The 19,953-nt window shown below is 39.1% G+C and overlaps 1 long non-coding RNA gene across 1 annotated transcript in view; it reads right to left on the minus strand.

The window, feature by feature from the left end:
* Positions 1-5,348: 5,348 nt before the first annotated feature.
* LOC117795669 overlaps positions 5,349-19,953 on the minus strand; it is a 33,766-nt gene continuing 19,161 nt past the window's right edge. Inside the window, exon 3 of the long non-coding RNA XR_004619764.1 lies at positions 5,349-5,796. This is a non-coding gene — a long non-coding RNA (uncharacterized LOC117795669). The remainder of the gene's footprint in view (positions 5,797-19,953) is intronic.

Below are 19,953 nucleotides of genomic sequence, written 5' to 3' on the forward strand. Positions count from 1 at the left end.
TTCATCTGTTAAATGGAAATAGTAATGGTAACAATTTCATAGGGCTGGTATAAGAATTAAATGATGTGATAAATGGGCCATGTAAATACAGCATGGCACAGAGTAATCACATAATATGGTTATTATTTTTCTTTTAGACCAGGGCTTGATACCATCTAATAGGTCTGAAATGTGTCTAAGCTATCATTTTGGGCAGGCTTGATAAAGCTGCGAGTTACTATTTTTTATGGCATATTAGTATGTTACTAAAGCAAGTTCTGTTTTCTGGGGGAAAACTGATAAACTTCATTCTTTAGATCCTGGCTGCAGTGTCGTGACATGGAATTACTGCAGCTCCCCTGGGGTACCTCACCCATCAGGGGTACACATGTCAACAGAAAGAGGAAAAACACCACCTGATTCTCTATAGGAATCAAAATGTCCTTTGAATTAGACACAACCCTTTTTCTTAAAGTCTCCACGGAAGCTACACGAGTATTATTTTCCAACTGTATTAGATCTTAATAGAAGGAAACATCATTTTTTTTTCTGAAAGATTATTAAAAATCTGGCATTTTCCACACTACAATGAGCACAGAGGAAGCATTAAATTTGAACCTAATTTCATTTGAAGTAAATTACACACATTAAATTACATTTTTCTGTTCAACTTAAAGAGCATTAGGCATTTAAGAAATTAAAATTGCTATACCTGCACTTCTAAATTGAACAAAACAAGAATCACTGAAATGACTTTTTTTTAGAACCGGAAGAGTTTTGTGTTTTTTTTTTTTTTCTTTTCTGAAATAGAACATTTTTCTATATGAAGAACTGGCATTTTTATTCCATACCATACCTACTCATCACTCTGCTCAAATTATCTTTCCAATTCCTCAACTCAGTGGTTTGTTGGTTTTGTTTTGTTTTGTTTTCTATTTATGGTAGATGAAAACCAACACAGATGCTATAAAAATAACATTAAGATGCAAACAGAAAGACCATAAGAAAACCTTTCTGGGTTGAGGGCATTTCTGACCGGGTTTTCCATTAAACAAAAGTCCCTGAGGTTGGACTTTGGAAACATCCTTGATTTGACATTGGATTGCCCTCTTTGCCCACTTGGACAGTATAGGCGAATTTAATTTTCTCTTTGCTTTGTTCGATTATCAGCTCTGCAGGCCCCTCTTCCGTGGAAATCCATTCAACCTCAAGAGGACCCAGGAGGGCAGAACTGTCCTTGAAATGCTAAAATGGGGAAAACAGCTTGAGAATGTTATGAGGCAAGACAGACTGACGTGAAAGATATTTTCATCTCCACTCACTTGGTGCCAACTCAGGACAAAGTTAGGAGAAGAGTGCACTGTGTGCTGTAAAGTAATCCTGAATGGAACAGGTGAGTTAAGAATGGAGTAAGAATGGAAAAGTGAGTCACTGTCAGACATAAAGTCACAGCATCATGAATTTATCCCCAAGATAATCGCCAGTGGCAGTCATGGGCAAATTTCTGCTACCATTTCATAGTACATTATTTCGGTCTATAAATATTTGCATTCTGTGGACAGTGCAGCACCATGTTTTCAGCATGAAAGTAGATGGGAAAGCAGAATTTAGTTCTGAATTCCATTCTACCTCTTAAGTCACTGATTTCTATTGCAGGCCGAAGGAGAGAAAATGATTATACGTGAAACATAACAGTGCAAAATGGAGAAAAGAGGGTGTTCTGTTAGTAAGCACGTTATTTCAAAGCATGATAAAAAGTTACTGAAGGAGAGGGTATTTTTTCTGTTTCTATAGCAATCTTTCTATATTATTCTTTTCTTCCAAAAGGGGCTTTTTTTTTTTTTTTTTTTTTGCAGACTAGGTGAGGGCTTTAAAATGAAGAGAGCGTATGTGATAGGTCTTTGTCTATTCTATTAATACATGACCTTGAAATCATCTCAAGTTCTTAGTTTTGTTTTTGTTTTTTTTTTTAAGATCTTATTTATTTATTTGACAGAGATAGAGACAGCCAGCGAGAGAGGGAACACAAGCAGGGGGAGTGGGAGAGGAAGAAGCAGGCTCATAGAGGAAGAGCCTGATGTGGGGCTCGATCCCATAACGCCGGGATCACGCCCTGAGCCGAAGGCAGACGCTTAACCGCTGTGCCACCCAGGCGCCCCTCAAGTTCTTAGTTCTTAGCTTTCCCTTTCCGTGAATATAAAAATGGAGATGACAAAATGATGGAAAATTTTGAATTTTTTTCTTATGCATTTGTTTGCTTTGTTTTGGGATTCCTGAGTGGACGTTTTTATCTCTCTGAAATATTACTGACACTGAGAACTTCAAAATATCCATGAGACAATGCCATGGGAGCTAAGTCTATTTGGATGAAATAACCCTTTAAAAGAATGAGCTTTGAAACACTTTGAAAGGATATCTCTCTATATTCAAAGAATAAAGTTAGGAGTAAGAAATTTGAATGTACTGCTGAGGGTACATACAGGGTAGGAAGGTGTATATTGGTAACACCTTTCTAAAAAGTAATTTATCAATATGTATCAATAACTTCTAAAATGTTAGTGTTAGCTCAGGCTGCCATAACAAAATACCACAGACTGGGTGACTTCAAGAAGGGAAATGTATTTCTCACAGTTGTGGAGGCTGGCAGTCTGAGGCCAAGGCATTAGCGTGGTTGAGAGTCTGGGGAGAGCTCTCTTCTTAGCTTGTAGAAGGCTGTCATCTCTCTGTGTGCTCACATGGTGGAGGCGGCCACAGAGAGATAATGAGACAGAGATTGCTCTCACCTCCTTTTCTTAAAAGGCCATAGTCCTATGGGATTAGATCCCACTCTTATGACATCATTTAACTTTAATTACCTCCTAAATGCCTTATCTCCAGACACCATGACACTGGGGATAAGAGCTTCGATTTATGAATTTTAGGGGGACACAACTCAGTCCATAGCCATGTGTATAACCTTTGACCCAGTAATTCAATTTCCAGGAACCCATCAACTCTGGGCTACCTTACACTTTTAGGACCTACCGAGGGTCCCAAAGAGCTTTGTCTCTGTGAGTTGTAGTTATCAATACTTAATGTATTGAAAATTGAAAAATTGAAAAGTTACTTTATTGATTTGAAGACAGCAATGATGAACACACTGTATATTAACATTAATATCATCCTAATATTATTATTACATTAGTATAATTTTTACATCACAGAGACCCCGAGAGAACTACTGTCCCAAAATTTCAGTTTGTTCCAGAATGTGAAAGAGCATAATTAAGCATAAAACTTCGAAAGTAAATTTATTTGCTTTGATTTGTAATACCTGGGTTTCAATAAAAGCTATGAAATGTTAAAATTTATAACAAAAGTTTCTCAGTTCTGATGGTCTTGCTTCCTGGCCTTACTGATTATAGTGGCTTCACCCAGAATACCCAAGTTTACTGTTTCCCTTATGTGTAATCTGCCTACATAGTCAAGAGTCTGTGTCATACCAGAATGATTTTCTTTGCTTTATCGTAACTTTATTATATCCTTGATTATTCAAGAAAAAGAAAAACAAAGGTTCTCACTTTTGGAAGAACTAAGAGGGTCCTTACAATAATGCTATCTTCTGTGCTTATTTTTTATATATTTATTTTTTAAATAAACAACAGAAATTTATTTCTCACGGTTCTGGAGACTTGGATATGAAGACCAAGATCAAGGTGCTGGCAGATTCTGTTTGGTAAGGATCCACTTCCTGGTTCATAGGCGGCCATCTTTTTTTCTGTGATTATTATATGTTACAGTGTCACTTTGGTTGAACAGTTTCATAGGCACCCATTATCCTATCTTAATCCAGTCCCCACATTTCCTTTAATGAGATTTTTAATTGCGTTCTCACAACTAGATATGACATATAAAAAACATTTTTTTTAAATTTTGTGTATTAGGGACGCCTGGGTGGCTCAGTCAGGGAAGCGTCTGCCTTCAGCTCAGGTCATGATCCCAGGGTCCTGGGATCCAGTCCTTGCTGAACAAGGAGCCTGCTTCTCCCTCTGCCTGCTGCTCCCCCTCTTGTGCTCTCTTTCTTTGACAGGTAAATAAATACAATCTTAAAATAAAATAAAATAAAATTTTGTATAAAATAAAATAAAATTTTGTATATTAAAAATTTTGTACATTAAAATTAAATTTTGTATATGTAATTTGAGATTTCCTAGCGGGCTCTTGGAAAAGCACAAAGGTTGTTCTTTTATTTTATAAAAAGAGAGATGTTAAGTTAAGTTTGTTTGATGTGGGGCGCCTGGGTGGCACAGTGGTTAAGCGTCTGCCTTCGGCTCAGGGCATGATCCCAGCGTTATGGGATTGAGCCCCACATCAGGCTCCTCCGCTGGGAGCCTGCTTCTTCCTCTCCCACTCCTCCTGCTTGTGTTCCCTCTCTCGCTGGCTGTCTCTATCTCTGTCGAATAAATAAATAAGATCTTTAAAAAAAAAAGTTTGTTTGATGTTACAATAGAAAGAGTTGCATAGGAATATTTGTCAAGTAAGAAAGTACACATAGCCTAACCTAGGTTAAATATGTATAAGTAAACTCTTATCAATATAAATATTTCAGAAATCAAATGCTATATAAAAAAACCTTGGAGGCTTGTTAATGCCTTTGCTGACCATAATGTTTTACCTCAGGGTAAATACAGACAATCAAAACCCTTATGAAATAGTTATTTAATGTTCCCTGATTTAACAATCTTTTTTTTTTTTTTTAAGATTTTTAAAATTTATTTGACAGACATAGAGACAGCCAGCGAGAGAGGGAACACAAGCAGGGGGAGTGGGAGAGGAAGAAGCAGGCTCATAGCAGAAGAGCCTGATGTGGGGCTCGATCCCATAACGCCGGGATCACGCCCTGAGCCGAAGGCAGACGCTTAACCGCTGTGCCACCCAGGCGCCCCTAATGTTCCCTGATTTAAAAAAAATTCAGTATCCTCCATTCTAATATTATTGGTTACAGTAATAAATTAGTGTGATGATGGCTTGGCCCAAGTTCGTTTGGACATGGTAACAAAGTCAATTTCTGAAAAAACATTGAAGGGGGAGGCTATAGATTTGTTCACGGAATTGAATATGGGTTAGTGATAAAAAGAGAGTAGTCAAAGCCGTCTTCAAGGTTGTTGGCTTAAGCAAGTGGTAGAATTGAGATGTCTTTAATGAGATGAAGAAGGCCAAGTAAGAGCACCTGGTTTGGGAGAAACTACAAAGAATTTAATATTGAACCACTGAAATATTAAATTATTAATAATAAATAAAATGACATTAGCACAAAATCAATCAAAATATATAACATATATAATATAATAAATATACTTGTACATAATCATGTGTTTTACAAAATAAAAATATTTTAAATATGCAAATTTATGAATAAAATAAAATTCCATAATAATATAAATTATAATGAGCAAAATAATAAGCTGTTAATATCATCATTCACATTACTGGTATTTATTATTAAATATTCGTATTGCAGGTGTTAAATAAGTATCTGGAACTCAGGACACAGATTCAGACATGACATAAATTCAGAACTTACCAAATTCTGATAGCCACAAGACTGGATTTGATCACCAAGGGAGAGTGTAAACAGAAAAGAGTAAAGGTCCATCCATGCTCTCACATGGATGTCCCAGAAGTGGGATAGCTGAATCACAGGGTAGTTCAATTTTTACCTTTTTGGGGAAACTCCATACTGTTTTCCATAGTGGCTGCACCAACTTCCATTCTCACCAACAGTGCACAGGGGTTCCTTTTCTCCACATCCTTACCAGCACCTGTTATTTCTTGTCTCTTTATTAATAGAGCCAGAAAAAAATTTTTTCAAATAGAAAAGAGTAAAGATCCCAAATTATCAATGCCATGACCTAGAAGGCCTGATTTTTCATGATGGATATCCAGCTTGTGAATTCACGAGTAGAGGCCAGGAGTATACACAAGATTCAGGTCACCTGAGCACGACTTATAACGTCTGTCCCACAGCTCTTCCCAGCTTCCTTACTAGGTTCTAGCATCCGATGGATTCCAACCTTACCTAGGATTATGGGTTTTATTTGTTTGTGTTATATATTTAATTTACAAATATTTATATGATGCCTGTAAGTTCTAGACTCCGTCCTAAACATGTTAAAAATATTAACATATTTAAATTTTATGATCATTCCAGGAAGTCGTGAGCTTTATTATCCCCATTTTACGGAAGAGGAAACTAGGGAACAGGGCAGTTCAGTGGCTGGTCCAAGTTCTCCCAGCTATGACAAGGCAAATTTGGATCTATCAGGAGGAACCTCTTCTTTAGTTACTGCAACAAAGATGTAGGAAAGCTTTGGGACCACAGGAGGTTGTGTGATCCATCATTACCATACACGGGAGGCCTCTGTGTTTACTGAATCACTAACTCAAAACTTCAAAGTCATTTTTCTCTTCTCAAGATTAAATCCCAGTTTCATTTAACCTTGGCATTCTATATTCTCAAATCCCTATTTCCAATTTTAATGATAGTGGAGAGGCCAAGGGCAGGCTGCCCCCGAAGATGGGCCACTTTGACATAAAGATTATTTTGAGTTAAAAGTAATCAAAACCCAGCAGATGCAGGAAAAGCTGTCTGCCTTCCCCCTCAACTCCTTAAGTTTGCATCGCAAAGGAGAGCCTGTCCCAGGAAGAGAGCTATTAACAGAGACTCCCCTTTACCTAAGAAACTTAGGGCATAATAGGGCAACCTTGTTTTTCCAAACATGCCCTTTCCCCTTCCTGTTAATGGCCTACCTCCCCTTTGTTTCCTTGGCCCTACCCCTCTCCTTAGCTCAGATAAGCTTCATCTTGCCTCATCGTCTTTGGAATTTCCAGTCTGTGTGGATTCCCCAGAGATATGCCCATTACACTTGATTTTCTCCTGCTTGCTTGCTTCATGTCGGTTTGATTCTAAGTCCAGATAGAAGGACCACAGGTCAGAGGAAGGTCTTCCTCCCTGATAGTAGTTTTTTTTTTTTTACAGACACAAAAGTTTCAAAGAAACCTTCAAACTGTAGTACCTAAAATTCAATATGGTACTGGAAAGAAGGTCAATCAAAAGTACAAGTACATTGAAAATATTTCATAGGTCCCTCCTACATTTTTTATTTTTTCAAAAGCAAGCTATATCTCAAAAAGCCTATGCTCTTGCCAGTACAAATGAGTTTTAAGCCAGACATGTATTAGCGGTACAGGATGACAATCTCTATTCCCAAGGGAGATTGCAATACTCCTCCTTGTTCACCAGAAGTAGTCCAGCCTTTGGGCCATTTCATGGTCAATCTCTCTCCAGTAGTAATGTTGACTGATCAGTTGCTACTTTGAACGAAAAAGAAATGCTTTGTCAAAGTCAAAGTGAATGGTTTTAGAATAGAGGAAGAGACATAAATTGGATAAGTCCAAAGAAAAGAGCTTTGTGGACTCAGTCCATCCCACAAGCCTTTGTTTATTTCCCAAAACAGTAAGTTATGGGATCTGTTTCCTTTTTGTTATATTGGTCATGCCATTCTGAATAAGCAGATCAGTGGGTTTCCAGGACTTTCCCACTTGGTAAGTACGTTAAATGAAGCCGTGTCAAGACCTGTATTTGCCTTTCAAAAGCCTAAGGAACTAAGAAAAATTCTAATAAGTTGTTTTGTTTTTATTTACCTGAATCGAATCTGATCAGGACTTGATTTTTAATTTAAATATTGTAGTGCTCAGGTTAGCTATCTGTTGGACTAAATGTCAGGCACATCCTTAATTTACTAAATTAGTGTACAAGACTGTAATTGAAGTAATCTCTTTGATAATGTATCCTTAAGGCAAGGGAATACTTTGACTTAATTAAAAAGAGAATGTCAGTTGATGAGTCTGTCTTTTCAGAGAATATCTCTTTGCAGATATATTGAATCAAAGAAGTAATAATCAGCTCAGTGAAACCTTAGTTAGAGAACATTTTTTTGTAATTTTTCAATGAATATACCATATGTATAATTAGGCAACGTGAGTACATCACATTTGGTCTGATGGGAGAAAATACGTTTTCTGAAACTAACATAGACTCTGGTCTTATCCTGAACTATAATCTCAGGGAATTCTCCTGACTGATGTTTGCTTCAATTTATTTTTATCATAGAGGGGTAATTCATTAAACATGACATATTTAAAGGCACTTTTAACACACAAGGTTTTTTTTTTTTCTTCTTTTCTTTTTTGTTTATTTTAGTAATACTCTAGGAGTAAGTCCCAGTTTCTCTGTTCTTCTCCTAGCCTGTCAAAAACATCATTTAACTACAGATTCTTGCATGTATAAAATGTCAAGTTTGATCTTCAATGTTGGATTCTGGATCTATTATTCAATGATTATTTGCTTTATTTAAACATTACCTTTTGTTTTCCAAAAACTGAAGATCTTACTTATATTAAGCTGATCTTTTATTCCTATGTATCAAGTTCTAAAATCCCAAAGTTGGAATAATACCTTCAGGAAAACAGAGGCTGTGAAAGACTGGGAAATGGACAGAATACTAAGTATCCTGTTCAGAATATCCTGCTCGGTTATCCCTACCTTTCATTGTCTCTGAGCTATTTTGTAACATTGTAAGATGTAAAACACTGGTCGTGATTCAAAGAGTTCTTGCCTAAAAATGTGCAGGTTGGGTCCATGGAAACGCAATTCACCATTGCCTTTGGATATGAACATGTTTTGTGTTAATTTGTAAATTCATTTCAGCATTCCTAATTGCTCTATAATTCTTTGAATTTTCCTTTGAATCAGTTAAAACATGTATTGGTTTCCTTATTACCTAATAAGTTAAATACAATCTTGGACGTGTTTATTTCTTATTTGTATTAGGGTCATGATTTATTTATTTTTATTTTCACCTTTAAAAAATTATCTTTTAATTTACCTACATGGATTACTACAAGGATTAAGTAAGATGATGCATGTGTGTTACGTACCAGTCACAGTGCCTGAGACCTAATGATGACGATGATTCGTGTTTAGTCTACTGACCAAGTGAGCTTTGGTTCCAGTTAACAAGTGTCTTCCTCGGGGCGCCTGGGTGGCACAGCGGTTAAGCGTCTGCCTTCGGCTCAGGGCGTGATCCCGGTGTTATGGGATCTAGCCCCACATCAGGCACTTCTGCTATGAGCCTGCTTCTTCCTCTCCCATTCCCCCTGCTCGTGTTCCCTCTCTCGCTGGCTGTCTCTATCTCTGTCGAATAAATAAATAAAATCTTTAAAAAACAACAACAACAACAAAAAAAAAACAAGTGTCTTCCTCACAGCTAGCTGGTTAAGAATTCAAAATAACAAAGGCTTTAGCTGAGATGGTTTGAAGATCATTAAAGCTACAGTTACTTGAGAAAAGGACTCATGTGTCCATAAACTCCCATCTATTTTGGTTATAAGTGTCCAAATATCAATCTCACTTACAGTCATGTTTTGATTCATATTAAATACTTTCAAAATCTGTGAAGGGACTAGCGGAGATTAAGTTACCACCTGAAGTGCCTATGGATACAGAGGCTCAAGAAAGCCACCTGAAAAACAGAGAGAGTTTGAAAGGAACCAACGCTCACTGCTCACAGTTCTGCCACTAATCGAAGGCATCCACTGGCTGAAGATTCATGAATAATATGGCTTTTGTCACCAAGAGGGAAGATATAAGAAGGATTGGCAAATAAAAGTCAAAATAAGGGAGTCAAAATAAAATCCAACCACCCTATTTTAGCTTATCTTACCACCAAAATAAATGTTGCATTGCAGAGAAGTGAAGGATATTTTATTTCGATATGTATTTCTCGGTTACCCCAGGGAACAAAGAAAGCTGAACTGGCTACAGTGAAAGATACAGTTTGAGCAAATAGGAAGGCATCCCAATTACAAGCTTATTATACACTAGAGCTGGTTTTCTGGGAACAAGACTGGCTTTCATCAAGATACATAAAGTAGGTTGTTGAGAAGATTAAGTGAGATGGGCTGAAGGGGCAGGAGAAACATCCCCCCCGCCCAATTTCTTTCCTTCAATACCATGATGAGTAAAACACACAACCACCACCACAAAACAAAGACATAAATTCAACAAACATTTATTAAATACTGCCTATGTGCTAGGTAAAATCTCTACACTGGTGAAGCTTACCTTGGCAGGGAGCCGGGAGCACCATGGTAGAGACAGTCAGTAGGAAAAATGAACAAATAAATGATGGTATGTGGGAGTCATAGGTGCTATGGAGAAAAATGTGAATGGCAAAGGGAAGGCTGAGAGCTATAGTTTTAAATAGCCTGGTCAGAGAAGGTCACTTTGAGACAACATTTGAACAAAGACTTAAAGAGAAGGAGCCAGCCCTGAAGACATAGGGTGGGATGGGAGGAGGGGAGAACATTCCAGGTGGAAGTTCCTGAGGCAGGAAAATGCCTGGTGTGCTTGAGGAATAACAGGGAGGCCAGCTGGCTTCAGCAGAATGAACGAGGAGGAGAGAATTGGATGAGGACAGGGAGGTAACAGCTGAGGAAGGAGGCAGAGCCTTATGGGCCCAGGGAACCAGGGTAAGGTCTTTGGCTTTCCTCTCAGAGATGGGGAGCCACTGGCGAATTTTAAATAATGGAGTGTATGACCTGACGTAAATCTTAAAAGAATTGCCAGATGGGGCACCTGGGTGGCTCAGTCGGTTAAGAGTCTGCCTTCTAGAGGAGAGCATAGGCAGCAACCTCTATGACATTGGCCAAGGCAACATTTTCATGACACATCTCCAAAGGCAAGAGAGACAAAAGACAAAATGAACGTGTGGGACTTCATCAAGATAAAAAGCTTCTGAACAGCCAAGGAAACAGTCAATAAAACTAAGAGGCAGCCCACGGAATGGGAGAATATATTTACAAATGACACTACAGATAAAAGACTGGTATTCAAGATCTACAAAGAACTTCTCAAACTCAATACACGAGAAACAAATAAACAAATCATAAAATGGGCAGAAGATATGAACAGACACTTTTCCAATGAAGACATACAAATGGCTAACAGACACATGAAAAAATGTTCAAAATCATTAGCCATCAGGGAAATTCAAATCAAAACCACACTGAGATACCACCTTACGCCAGTTAGAATGGCAAAGATAGACAAGGCAAGAAACAACAATTGTTGGAGAGGATGTGGAGAAAGGGGATCCCTCCTACATTGTTGGTGGGAATGCAAGTTGGTACAGCCACTCTGGAAAACAGTGTGGAGGTCCCTTAAAAAGTTAAAAATTGAACTACCCTATGACCCAGCCATTGCACTACTGGGTGTTTACCCCAAAGATATAGACGTAGTGAAGAGAAGGGCCATATGCAACCCAATGTTCATAGCTGCATTGTCCACAATAGCCAAATCATGGAAGGAGCCGAGATGCCCTTCAACAGATGACTGGATTAAGAAGCTGTGGTCCATATATACAATGGAATATTACTCAGCTATCAGAAAGAACGAATTCTCAACATTTGCTGCAACATGGACGGCACTGGAGGAGATAATGCTAAGTGAAATAAGTCAAGCAGAGAAAGACAATTATCATATGATTTCTCTCATCTATGGAACATAAGAACTAGGATGATCGGTAGGGGAAGAAAGGGATAAAGAAAGGGGGGGTAATCAGAAGGGGGAATGCAGCATGAGAGACTATGGACTCTGAGAAACAAACTGAGGGCTTCAGAGGGGAGCGGAGTGGGGGAATGGGATAGGCTGGTGATGGGTAGTAAGGAGGGCACGCATTGCATCGTGCACTGGGTGTTATACACAAATAATGAATCATGGAACTTTACATCAAAAACCAGTGATGTACTGTATGGTGACTAACATAATATACTAAAAAATATTATTATAAAAAAAATTAAAAAATAAAGTGTACAACATGAAAACAAAAAAACAAAAAACAAAACAAAAAAAAAGAGTCTGCCTTCGGCATGGGGCATGATCCCAGGGTCCTGGGATCGAGTCCCACCTTGGACTCCTTGCTCAGCGGGGATCCTGCTTCTCCTTCTGCTTGTCTCTCTCTCTGTGACAAATAAATAAAATCTTAAAAAAAAAAAAAACATTGCCAGAGGAAAAAAGCAACAACTGCTCAAATAATGAAAGAATCAACAAGATATTAGAGAATCTATAGAGGAAACAATGGGAAGTACTTGGGTCTCAACCTGCCCTTATGCCACCCCCACCAAACCCCTACAGCCAAAAAGCCATACTGAGAAATTTCCCCTCCCAAATCTGGAGACTACCAAGTTGAATTGGTTTATTCACTTTTTTCTCTTTGAACCAAGGATGAGGAAAACAGTTTATTTTGGGTTCTTCACCCAATTCCAATGTGTGAGGGGGAAGATTTCCCTCCCCACATTTCTTGGGATACCAGCTGGCTGTCCTACAATTCAACCAAAATCGATGCTCTCTGTGTGGAGACAGCATCAGATCCCACAGGTAAGGCTTCGGTACCACAAGACTGCCCTGCTCATCCCACACCAACTGCAAGCCAGATTGTTACTTGTGCTTCTGACCAACTGGCTATAAACCAGAAGGTCCCTCCACCTCCCCCTTGGGTTCAGTTAATTGGCTAGAGTTCAATTAATTGGCTCACAGAACTCAGGAAACCCATTTGTACACTAGATTACCAGTTTATGACAAAGGATATTAAAAGATACAAATCAATAGTCAGATGAAGAGATACACAGGATGAGGTCCCAAACAAAAGAGCTTCTGTCCTCCTGGAGTTTGGGGCCCGACATAGTGGCACATGGAAGCGTCTGGTTCCTCAACATGGAAGCTCTCTGAACCCCCTCCTCTCTGGTTTTTTAGTGGAGGCTTCATGACATAGGCATGATTGATTAACTCATTGGTCATTGGTGATTGATTCCTCCAACACTTCTCTCCTCCCCGGAAATCAGAGGGGGGAACTGAAAGTTCCCCCCTCTATTCTTGGTTGGTTCCCCTGGCAACCAGCCCTCATTTTTAGGTGCTTTCCAAAAGTCACCTAATTAACATAAACCCAATTGTGGTGGAAAGGGGCTGGTTATGACTACGGAGACACCCACTGCAACTTGATGGCTTTGAAGCATTTGCAGGAGATAAGGACGAGAGACCAAGTGTTATAACAAAGGATGTTCCCCTTGCTCTCACCACTCAGGAAGTTCTAAGGATTTTGTGAGCTGTGAGTCAGGAACAGTGGATAAAAAACAAATGTATATGAGAAATATATTTTGGTCATCCGAATGACCAAATACATATATTTCCCATAAATCACAATATCTCACTGTTGTTGGGGGCAAGGGAGATAGAGAAATGAACAATGAGCTTCACTCTCTCGATGGGCTATGCTCTGAATTGAGGGAACTGGTCCAAGGTTGAATAAACAGGTGTAATGCACTGTGGGAAAAGAATCAAGAAGTGGTCATATTATATCAGGTGAGAGAGAGGCACTCAAGTCTTAGCAAAAGGGAGTAGTTTGGTAACTTCAAGTATCCTATGGAGGGAAGAGTGAGTATAGCATGCAAGAGGCACAGAGCTACCTTACAGGAAAACATAGTTCAAGAATGGAATGAGGAAGGGTAATACGGACCTAAGGAAAATTATCACACAGTCCAAAACTATGTAATTACAGAACCAAGAAAAAAGAAAAAACGGAAGGATAATTAATAGAATAGACACTAGTGAGAATTGAATTACTGGTAGAGAGAAGTTTTGGATAATCGGAGTAAATGCATATAAAAAATAATACAGAAAATAAAGCAATAAATGAAACGACAAGATCCAGAACACAGACCAAGATAATTCAATCATAAATTTCTCTCCACGAGATTGGGACCCATCAGAAGGTACAGATGTGCACAAAAATATAATTCAGGATGAATCTCCCATAGATGAAGAAAAAGACTGCATTTCCAAATTAAAAAGAACACGCTTTTTTTTTTTTTTCCAGGAAAGTGAGAGAGAATGCTCAAATCCCACATGATGACTTGAATCTCAAGGACAGAAGAATTCTTTAGAGGTCCAGGCAGAAAAGCAAATTATCTTCAAGAGGGGAAAAATAAAACTGGCATTCAGCTTTTCTGTTGCCACATTCAGGGTCCAAAGACAATGAAGCAAAGTCCTTACGAATGCTGCTCAGTGTGGGGTGTGGGATCCACAGGTCAGTAGCACGGGTGCTACCTGGACCCCCGTTAGAGTTGCAGAATCTCAGACCCGATGCCAGGCTTCCTGAATCTGCATTTTTAAAAAAGATTTTATTTATTTATTTGTCAGAGAGAGAGACAGCACAAGCAGGGGGAGCAGCAGGCAGAGCAGGCAGAGGGAGAAGCAGCCTCCCTGCTGAGAAAAGACCCAGATGTGGGGCTCATCCCAGGACCCTGGGATCATGACCTGAGCCGAAGGCAGCCGCTTAACTGACTGAGCCACCCAGATGTCCCCTGAATTTGCATTTTTAACAAGTCCCCAGGTAATATCGACAGATACGAAAGTGTGAGAATTAGTAACCTACAATGCTTTGACGGAAGGAAGGCATCGGCAGGAATATTCTCTTTCCCTTAGTTTGCTGTTCTATTTCTAAGGTCAGATGTTCAAACATGAAACGACTTAGTGCCATGGCACCATGAGCCTTTCTGAAGGCTTGATAACATAATTCAGATGTCTCAAAGAATTCAGGAACAAAGAAGCAAGAAGTGAAAGCAGTGTTAACTTTGAATCCGTTTGATCAGACAGCAGAAACAACCACGAGGATTACAGTGAACGGAATGCGAATGCGGGAAGCCCCAATGGTGTAAGAGTGGTGTAATGCACCCCAGGGAAGACGGGAAAGAGTATCCCTACGGTCACAGCACACAGTCTAAATACCTCCTAAATTTGAAGCATGGATTTTTTAAAAAATGCATAATGACTCCAATAGCTTATGTTTTTAATGTTTATACCTGTACTTTTTTTTAAATTAACCTTAGAGACATATTTTAGGAAATGAGTTTTCCTGCGGTAAAGAGACATGTGAAGTTCAACAATTATAGTTTCACTTCCTTTTTTTCTTACACTACATTCAAAAAAATGTAATATTTTATTTATTTATTTATTTATTTATTTATTTATTTATTTATTTATTTTACTTGTTTATTTTTAGAGCAAAAGAGAGTGAGAGGGAGGAGGGAGGGGCAGAGGGAGCGGGAAGAGAGAGTCTTACGCAGGCTCCATGCCTAGTGGGGTACCTGGGGTCGTCAAGTAGATGTGAAAGAAAGTAAACTTGAAAATCAAAAGCAAAACTAGGGGTAAAGTGGATCACTTCATAGGGATAAAACATTTCCTTTAAAAATGAAGGAAAAGGAAGGAAACCATTCTACACTTTATGTACACTTGATAACACAGCCTAAAAATAAATAAAGAAAAAAGAACCACAGAAGAAAGGAAAATACCCATAAATCGTACTGTGAAAAAAAAAAAAAACACCTTCGAGTAACTGATGCAATAAATAAAAAGTCAGGACAGACAGATATAAAAGATTTGAAAAATATGATTAACAAAACTTGAATAGACATTTATAGAGCATTGCTTGTAACAACCATAGATTGTACATTCTTTTCAAGAATATAACATATACTTCCCCCCAGATACTCCTCTATTTTCTGGAACAACATGTGGATATGTGCAGCATACACATATACAAGAATGTTTATAACAGCATTATTCATAAGAGCCAAAATGTGGAAACAACTCAACTACCTATCAACAAAGAATGGATAAATGGGGGTAAACCCATAAAAGGAATATTATAAGACAATCAAAATGAACTATAGTCAGACAGGCCAATGTGGATATATTACATAAATATCTTGAGGGGAAAAAAAAGCAAGATACATAAGAAGATATATAGTATGCTTCCATTTGTATGAAATATAATAAAGGATAGAATGTAATAGCTCTATTTAGACTCTTAGAGATATAAAGAAAATCAAGGAACTGATTTCCATAAAAGTCTGAATATCAGAATACTGATTAATTCTGGAAGGCGGAAAGATTATCATCAGGAAAATACCTTCTGTAGTGACAGTAATGTTCTATTACCTTGAAAATGCCTCTGGCTGTACATTCCAAGGACAGGGGATGGGGGTGAGGAGCCTCTGAGTGCCTGGGTCCAATGTGGGGGGGTCAACCGGCAATCATATCCTCTCCATGACCTCCTCCAATAGCAGCATTGCCAGATATTAAAATACACTCCAAAGCTGGGATTCTCAACTTTTGTTTCCCCTCCAGGGAACACTCAGCAATGTCTGGAGACATTTTTGATTGTCACAGCTAGGGGTCGGGGTAGGAGTCGCGGGTGGCACCCAAGACAAGCCACGTGAGTCCCCTTCTTAAAACCGCCACCTGTCCTTCTGGGGTGGCCTGTCTCTGTCTTCTGTCTCTCCTGGCTCTCCCTGTAGGGGGGCAGTGTGCCCCCCAAACCATTCTCTCCTTAGTCAGGATCTTCTTGTTTAATTCTCCTCAAGCATTTTATAACCCAGATGTCTAGTTGCATGAAAACGCATCATACTATTTCTGTGGGGATTACATTACGTTTGTGGATGAACGAAGGGAAAACTAAAATTTATACGACGTTGAGTATTCCTACCCAAGAACATGAATATTTATATTTATTGCTATTAATAAAAATAGCCTATATATGCAAGCTATTGGTATGGTGTGTTACTTTTTAAAACTCAGGACTTTCCTAATGTTTTAATTGTTTGTAGTATTTTTTCCATTGCTTATTTTGGGTTTTCAAGTTCCATATATATATATAAGCTATAATAGAACTGTCCAATAAAAGGTTTCATAATGATGGAAATGTTTAACTTCTACCTTTGTCCAAAATCGTAGCCACTACCATGCATATGGCTATTTTTTTTTAAGATTTTGTTTATTCGAGAGAGGGAGAGAGAGAACACGAGCATCACAGAGGGGCAGAGGAAGCAGCAGACTCCCCACTGAGCAGGGAGCCCCATGTGGGGCTTGATCCCACGATCCCAAGATCGAGACCCAAGCTGAAGGCAGACTCTTAACTGACTGAGCCACTCAGGTGCCCCAAAACTGACAATATTTACTTTAAATGTAAATAATCACAGGTGGCTCTCAGCCACCATATTGGATAGCACCAGGTCTCTATAGTTTTACTTCTTGCTTTTTAATCTATGTGTCTTGATTGCTAGCTCTTATCTAAGTTTATCAGCTAATACTCCCAACATAATATTAAATAGAAGTGGAGATTGTAAGCATCATTATATTGTTTCTGAGTTTTGCAGGAAAAGCTCTAATAATTCCCCATTAAGTAAAGAAAATGCTGATACCGTGTGTGTGTGTGTGTGTGTGTGTGTGTGTGTGTGTGTGTAGTTCATATGTAAGGAAGTATCCATGTATCAATACTTGAATATTTTTGGAAAGGTATTAATGAGCAGGTATTAAATTTGTCAAATGTCTTTTTTACATCTACAGAGATGACTATATCATTTTCCTGCCTAGCCCTGTAAAGGTGATAAATTTTGGATTTTCTAATACTGAGCAGTCCTTGTGTTCCTGAGATAAACTGCACTTAGTCATAATGTATTCTGGACTGGCCTCCTACTGTAAGCCATAGTGAATAGCCAGCAATCTCATCTACCGTTTCTTTTTCTCCCTCAGCTACCGAACATCTGATTTTAAGTTTTTTTAGTCCTAAGACCACTAAGAAAATCAGCAAGTTTATTCTACTTTTTACATAAAGTCCCAATTCTTCACCCTTGAAAATAATTGTATTATATCTACAGTATAATACATTATCCCTTATAACTGTTCCTGCTTCTTTTTTTTTTTTTTTTGAGAAAGAGAGAGCGAGCAGGGGGAGGGGCAAAGGGAGGGGGAGAAAGAGAATCCTCAAGCAGACTCCCTGCTAAGTGCAGAGCTTGATGGGGGGCTCGATTCCAGGACCCCAAGATCATGACCTGAGCCAAAATCAAGAGTCGGACGCTTAACCGACTGAGTCACCCAGGTGCCCCATCCAATAAATTTTATATTTGAATTTATATTATAGGAATATAATCTTATATCAGATTTATTTATACTTTAAAAATATGTTTCTCTTTTACATTTCTATAGATTTCCTATATTTTGAGTCCCTGTGAGCCTGTTCCCTTTTGCCTCATTTAGTATAGTTACAATAGTTGTTTTTAAATCTAATCTGATTAATTCTAATGCATTGGTCATTCTGGAGTTGGCATCAGTCGATTGTCTTCTCCCTTTAAAATGGATTGCATCTTTTCTGGCTCTTTGTACGTAATTTTGCACTGTAACCTGGACATTGTGGATTCTGTTATTTTCCTCCAGATTGTGGATATTTACATTTTTGCAGGCAATTAACTGCAAACTGTCAACACCTGTGTTGGGTTGCATCTCAGTTCTCAGTTCAGACTGACTTCAGTCTGTTTTGCTCATGTGTGTTGCCAGGGTGAACCAGAAACTTGGCAGGTTTTCACACTGACTTTGGGGTCCTCCACCTCTCATGTGATGAGACCCTTTCTGGGGTTCCCTCCTCACTCTGTGGAAGCTCCGATTGCCCTGGACCCCTTTCCTGGTTTGCCCAACCAGGAAGAGGGGGAGCTTTACATCTGAGTTTAAGGCTTCCAAAATCTGCCTGCTGTTGCTTGTTGTCTTTGGTGTTTGGCTCAGAGTTTATCTGAAGGCAGGCCGGGTAGGCTGTCACTCCATGGCGTTCAAAGCTGAACTTCCCTGGAAAGAATCTTTGATGTGCGAGTTTCCTGAGCTTATGGAGACTGATTCCTCAAGTATCAGTAGACATGATTAGACCTTATGCCGTTGTAGCATCTTGCAAATACTCATGAATTGAATCCAGCAGAATCCTTCCTAGTTTGGGCTGCAGCTCTCAGCAAACACCTGTGGAGATCTGGCAGTCCTCCGATTACCAGGGTCATCAGATGCCATGCTCTTTCCTTCGCTGCATCCCATGCAGATGGTGATTCCATGTGGACCTTGCAGATTTGGGTGATGCAACACCCAAAGTAGGATTGTTGAAACAAATGACCACAGACGGTGTGGCTTCAAACAACAGAAATCCATCGTCTCACAGTTCTGGCAAGTCTGAAATCAAGATGTTGGTAGGGTTGTGCTCCTTCTAAAGCTTCCTTGCTTCTTCCTTCTGGGGATTGCCCACAGTCCTTGGTGTTGCTTGGTTTCTAGCTGCATCACTCCCATTGCTGCTTCTGTTGTCCCATGGCCTTCTCCTGTTTGTCTTCTGTGTGCCCAAATGCCCCTTGCTCGATAAGGATACCAGTCATTGGATTAAGGCCCATATTAATCCAATACGATCTAATCTTAGTTTGAGTGCATCTGCAAAGACCTATTTCCAAATAAGGTCAAACTCACAGGGGTTAGGACTGGAACGTATCTTTTGGAGAGTACAGTCCAACCTACAACAGGTGATTAATCTAAATGAGCTGATGGTGTAACAATTACAACCTGAATAAATAATTTCTGTGACTAACCAAGATTCACGATACACAGATTACCATCAAAATCTGTATAAATTGGATGCAAAAGATCATCTTCAATTCAGACACAAATGCCCAGAATGAAATCATCCATTGATGCAATGCAGGGGCAGATGTGCGTACTAGTTAAGAATGAGCTCTGGGGAGCCCGGGTGGCTCAGTTGGTTAAGCGTCTGATTCTTGGTTTCGGCTCAGGTCACGATCTCAGGATCCTGGGATGGAGCCCTGCATTGGGTTTCACGCTTAGCAAGGAGCCTGCTTGTCTCTCTCCCTCTGCTCCTCCCCACGCTCTCTCTCTCTCTGTCTCTTTCTCTCTCTTGAATAAATAAATAAATAAATAATCTTAACAAGAACAAAAAGAATGAACTTTGCCTTTGAAACGAACTGGGTTTGGATCTTGAGTTCTCGTCTTGCTGGCTGGTG

This window comes from Ailuropoda melanoleuca, chromosome 13 (assembly GCF_002007445.2).
Source record: "Ailuropoda melanoleuca isolate Jingjing chromosome 13, ASM200744v2, whole genome shotgun sequence".
NCBI classification, from domain to species: Eukaryota; Metazoa; Chordata; class Mammalia; order Carnivora; family Ursidae; genus Ailuropoda; species Ailuropoda melanoleuca.